Source organism: Eptatretus burgeri, chromosome 18, assembly GCF_056783735.1.
Source record: "Eptatretus burgeri isolate ZD-2024b chromosome 18, Ebu_testis_v1, whole genome shotgun sequence".
In the NCBI taxonomy this organism is placed as follows: Eukaryota; Metazoa; Chordata; class Myxini; order Myxiniformes; family Myxinidae; genus Eptatretus; species Eptatretus burgeri.
The window spans coordinates 27,357,501-27,363,500 of NC_140978.1; the positions used below are offsets into that span (position 1 = coordinate 27,357,501).

Sequence of the window (6,000 nt, forward strand, 5' to 3'; positions counted from 1 at the left end):
GTAAACGAGTCTTTCTCACTTTGATACCAACCCATTCTCAAAGCCTTAAAAAAGAAAATTTCCCTCCACATTTATCCGGCCCCATTTGTCCTTTTTCCCAAACGTTTGGGTCAAATGGTACTGTCCTGTGCATGCAGTCTCCCCCAATGTGTTTGGGTGTGATGTGTTCAAGGAGGAGACCATTCTCAATTGCTGTGTGGATCTGAGAATCTTGTGCACACAGCCTCGGGGAGTTTCCCTGCAATCTACTTGAAACTGGTTAGTGGAACTAAAGGATCTGTCGTCATCTGTTTTAAAATAATGTAAATGTACATGTAATGCAGTTTTTTTATGCCTCCGCTGACAGTCGCCAGAGGCATAATGTTTTCAGGTTATCCGTCCGTCCGTCAGTCAATGCGTATGTCCGTGATAGATTTTCGTTACCACGATAACTAAAGAATTACTGAAGGGATAAAAGTCAAACTTGGTACAAGTATGTATAATGATGTGATGATGTGTGCGGAGGAATATTGGTCAACATTGCGACGTCGAAGAGTGCTGTTGTAGTTTGTTTCATCATCATTTGGGTATGAAGAGTTCCTCATCAGGAGCACAACAAATCTGGATCACAATACTAGAGGCCATTTCCATATTCAGCGGCAGATTATTGAGTCATAGCTTTACCGAAACAACTCATCTGGAATAATAAACTACTCTACTTGATTATACATGCAAACACATCCACCCATTGTATGTTACCACTACTAGATTTTAAATTTAAACTTTATGTATTCCCTGTAGTCCATTGCGTTTACATCTGATTGTACTGGGTGATTTTTATTTATTATCCCCCCCCCCCCCCCCGGAGGGAGGGAGCGGGATATTGTAATCGTCCGGTATGTTTGTCTGTTTGTTTGTCTGTCTGTCTGTTAGCAACTTTACGACAAAACGGCTTTAGCAAACACTATCAAATTTAATTCACAGATGGGCAATGAACCTTGGACGACCCCATTAACTTTTGGGTCCAATTGGATCAAAGGTCAAGGTCACGAAAAGATCAAAATCGTTTTTCGCTCATAACTTCGTCAAAAATGATCTGATTTATTTCAAACTAAGCTTATAGTGAACCTTATTCTATTTGTGACTTAAAATCCTAACAAATCCTATCGTGAAGATCGGTAGGGTCCGAAGTTTTACGGTCATAACTTCATCAAAAATGGTTTAATTGACTTCAAACTAAGACTAAAATATTCCTTATAATCAACATTCAGGTTAAGGATGTATCAAATTTAAATTTGATCCCCAAAATAACTTTATGCCTTAAATGGGTGGGATTTGTTGTTCCTGGCACCACTTGTTTATTTATGCATTTGTTGGTTCGCGGGCGCCAGCAGTGACCACTATTTTCGCTGTGTCTGTGTGTCCGTCTGTCTGTCTGTCTGTTTGTGACTCTCCAGAGCAGAGCTCTGTGACGTTTGATGCGATCTTGATGAAACTTGAACACAAGCTAGGTATCATGGTCAAGTTGTGTCTTTTTGTATGAGGGGCGTCCCACGCCCCTTTGGTGGTCGAGCCACGCCCACTTGAACTTTTTTTTTCTCACAATTTCATTTCCTAGAAGCTGTGCGTAATGTCCATAAGTACAACATATAAAAAATCCGATTTGATTTGGTCAATTTTGACGTAAGAGATAGGTTTTTATGGTAGGGCTTCCTCAAAAGCTTCCACTAACTCAATTGTACCTATCGTGGCATTGTTCAATAATGCCGGCGAACCATCGTCGCCTCCCGGCTAGTTTTATTTATTTATTTATTTATTCGAGAACCCTAAATAATTCCCATAAACTAAAAACTATATCAGTTAGGAAGCTAATGTTTTGCGTAAAGGTAGCCTAATGTTACAGAAAGACGTAACATGATCCTGCGAGTTATCAGGTGTCACGTGGTTTATCACGTGACCCAGCAGTGACGTTTAACGGTTTTCAGTCAGTCACGCCATGACACCCTTTAAGAATGCACCCTTTCGGGAATGTTAAATTGCATTAAAAAGTCGCTTTGGCGGTCGTACAAAACCTTTGAAATCAGTGATATGGAAACTGGTGAAGCGGTTCAGAGAAACGGCTGTGTGAAAGTTAAAAAGCACATGCGCCAGCCAAGTGGGGTTACACCAGAGAGGGTGGATGAAGTGCGCGAAAGAATGGAAGCAAGCCCAAATAAATCTCTGAGACGTTTAGCACAACAAGCTCACTGTTCGTATTCCAGTGTAAGAAAGGTGCTCAAGACACTCAAACTTTATCTCTACAAAATTAATGCAGTGCGTCAGTTAATGGAGCAAGACAAAGAGAACCGTGTAGCCGACTGTGAGTGGCTCCAGAGGATGGCAAGAGAACTAGACAATGTTTTGGATGTTGTGTGTTTTTTTACAGACGAAGCATGGTTTCATATTCCTCGGCATGTAAAATCACAAAACACTTGTTCGGCTACATTTCCGCAAAATATTAGGTTCCTAACTGATATAGTTTTTAGTGTATGGGAATTGTTTTGGGTTCTCGAAATAAAAAAAAAATCACCCTGAAGTTACTATTACAGGGATTACTTTTGATTGGAGCAAAATACTGAAAGCAGGAATAGAACCAAAAGCTTTCAAGGATTAATTTCCCCCTCCATTGGCATTGTTTTGCACAATTGTTTGAAGTACAACCTGTTCCATTCCTCTGCAGGCCCTGTTGACTCAGCTGTGTATCTGGGTCTGAGGTCTCTTCACATGAATATGTTTTCAGAATTCAACTTTCAATTCCTGTTCACGCAGAATGGAGAAAATGGAGAGGGGTTTTTCTTTTTTATTATTATTATTATTATTACTATTATTATTATGATTATTATTGTTATGGATCCGGGGTTCGAAGCTCACCACGAGGGGAAGCACTTGAGTTCCTCCTGAGCTCCCGGTCCTGAGGCCACCGAGCACGGATAACTCTGCGCGCTGGTGGGTTGCTAAGCAACCACGAACGCCAGTTGGTACTGCCAATACTGGCAGGGTTTCACTACTTTGTGTGAGTACCTTACATATGGACGGTCACACCAAGGGGAGTCTCGTGTCCTCGACGCACACCCGGATTGCTGCCGAGTGATAAAGAGTGTGTGCACTGGCTACAAGAGAAAATTGGTGGGGCAAAACTTCCCAGCAAACACTACGTGCAGACTATACTCAATCAATGTGGAAAAGACACGATGAACTGGGTACATTTATAACACAAACAAGTTTATTACAAGTGGGTGAGGCATAAGGACATGCAAATATTTACAAAACAAAACACAGTGCAGAATTAACACATTGTTAACAACTTACACACTCTTATGTACACCAGCACGACAGGTTCCATCAGACACATACCCGAGGAAATCAGAAAGGAAGAGAGAAAAGTACGAGGTGTTTGCAACCTCTTATTTACCTGGCACGGTCGAAGGCCCAACCTAACCCAGTCGCTGAGGAGAGTGAAGGGGGGAGGAAAACTGATGGCGTCCATTGTGTGTGTGGTCGGAGGTGGTGTGATGAGGCGTGCCCTGTGGTGAGAAGCAGTGATTTGTGAATAGGAAAATGTAAAGGTGTGGGTCGGGGGTGGTGGGGGAGTTTGGAGTGAAAACAAAGAACGTGTGAGAATATATTCCTAATCGTGAGTGTAAGAGGTCTGTTCATGTAATTACCAATCGGGTAAACTGTATGCTGTCCATGATCTTCTCTCTCGCGCGCGCGCGCACACACACACACACACACACACACACACACACACACACACACACACACACACACACACACACACACACACACACACACACACACACACACACACACACACACACACACACACACACACACACACACACACACACACGTCTTATTTAATATAGTAGGAATAGGATATCCATCCATACATTGTGACCATACTCTGTGCAGAGCGTTGGTGCTGCCAAAGCAGTCTCCTTGGCTAGTGGGCACAATCCTGGACGGGTCGCCACTCCGACACAGGATACCAGCAAGCTGGCACTCATTTTGTCGACCTTGGAAGGGTGACAGGCAGAGTCAACCCCACCTGGTATTAATTCAACAGCGGAGGGGGATTTGAACTCAGGACCCTAGGATCCCATGCCCACCACCCTCACCATTAAGCCAACACCAGGCATACATAGGATATGATATCCCCTTTATTCTGTATGAAGATCTCATTCAAATACTTGCAGCTCATTTTCTGCATCGACCAAGAGTTGGAACAACCTGTAGGTGGTGTGACAATCACTCACCTTCATCAGAACACAATTATTGGATTGCACTTCAAAATGCGTTCCATCCTAAAGCATTTGATGCCACAATGAGCTCACTTAACTTAAATGGTACCAAATAATTGGCTCTCGTCTCGGTCTCGTCAACCTCCGTTTCTGCTCAAATCTGTTTTCGTTTAAAAAGGTAAATGGTACAGTGTGTGTGTAGTGTATTTGATGTGAGTACTGTGAGGTTCAAGGGAGGTAGGTGGTTTATTGGTATCTGTAGAAGGAGTACCTGAAAGACTGGTGTGGATAGTTGAGGTGATTTATGCGGGGGCTAAGACATCAGTCAGAACTAGGAATAGTTGCTCAAGCTAGGTTAACACCAAGGATTGGCTCACAGACCTGTCTGTCTGTGGTGCTGATGGATACGTTAAGTGAGGCAGCAAGAAAGGGGTTACCTTGGGAAAGGTTTGCAGATGATTTGGTGGTGACATCCGACTCTGATGAGGGATTGCAGGATGCAAGGGAATGGTTGCATGGCTGGAAAGTTTAAGTATGTGACTGAGAACAAATGTGGGGAAAACAGGTCATGGTGAGCAGTGAGAGGTAAAAGAGGATGTGGTTATTTGGGATAGGACAGGCAGGCATGGAGTTAAAGTAAGTGGGAAAAGGTGGAGTGTTTATGGGGTCATATATGATAAAAATCAAAGGATTGTGGATATAGTTGAAGTACCAAAATAATGTTACATCCATGAAAAGGGAGGGGGAGTGTATTTGTGTATAGAAGACTCATCATGGTTATATTCATATTGTCAGCCCCCCTTTGGTGGGACTGACTGTTTAATAAGCCACAGGTCCTTCCCACAAGCCTTAGTCAACCAGCTCACCCCCCTTCCTTTTTATGATCATAAGTGATGTTTAATCGACATCGACCCCTCCTCCATCCCTGCTGGGCTGTCCGATTTCCCCCACCTCACCTCCCCCCACCCCAGTGTAGAGTCCAGAGAGGGGGCTCGCACCATTCAAAGTAGTGCTGATTACAAACCCAATGCACAGAGATGTAAGAGAGAAATAAAGAAAGAAAGAGCGCTTGCAGGGGCACTGGAGGGGGAAGACGACACCGCAAGAAAATGGGAAGCGTGCATGGGCACCAAGCAACATGAGCCTATTCATTCCACAGCACTATGTGCCCACTCGCATATTGGCATTTCTCTGTTCATGTACCACCATCTACCTGCACATGTCCCTCCACACGCGGCCTCACGTTCCATTGGTGAGCAGGCTAAATCCTGCCTTTTACCTGTCCGACCTTTTGATCTCATTTTTGACCTCAACCCCTCCCACCTCCCCACTCAAGGTTCCTTTGTCCCTCCTTTCCTCCCAACTTTCATTTAAACAAGACCCAGCAGTAGTTAGATTAACATTTGTGACCTACATGTGTCTTGTGATGGCCTTTTGGAAATTGTCATCAAAGGAGATAACAGGTTTGTATGTATAATTATTACCTCCACCACCGAAGGTGGAAGAGGTTATGTTTTCACCCATGTGTGTTGGTATATCGGGCTGTCTGTCTGTGAGCAAGATATCTCAAAAAGTTATGGACGGACTTAGATGAGACTTGGTGGAGATGTTAAGTGTGTGACCATGACGAATTGATTTGATTTCGGTGAAGATGCGGATCTGGATCTGGCCCATCAATGGGATACAAAACGTAAAGTGTTCATCCTGGTGGAGGTACGCGCTCCACCGAGGTAGCTAT

The 6,000-nt window shown here is 43.7% G+C and overlaps 1 protein-coding gene across 2 annotated transcripts in view; it reads left to right on the forward strand.

Moving 5' to 3' along the window:
• Positions 1-6,000, forward strand: part of LOC147008787 (protein rolling stone-like) — a 69,482-nt gene that overhangs the window by 23,968 nt on the left and 39,514 nt on the right. The window lies entirely within an intron of this gene.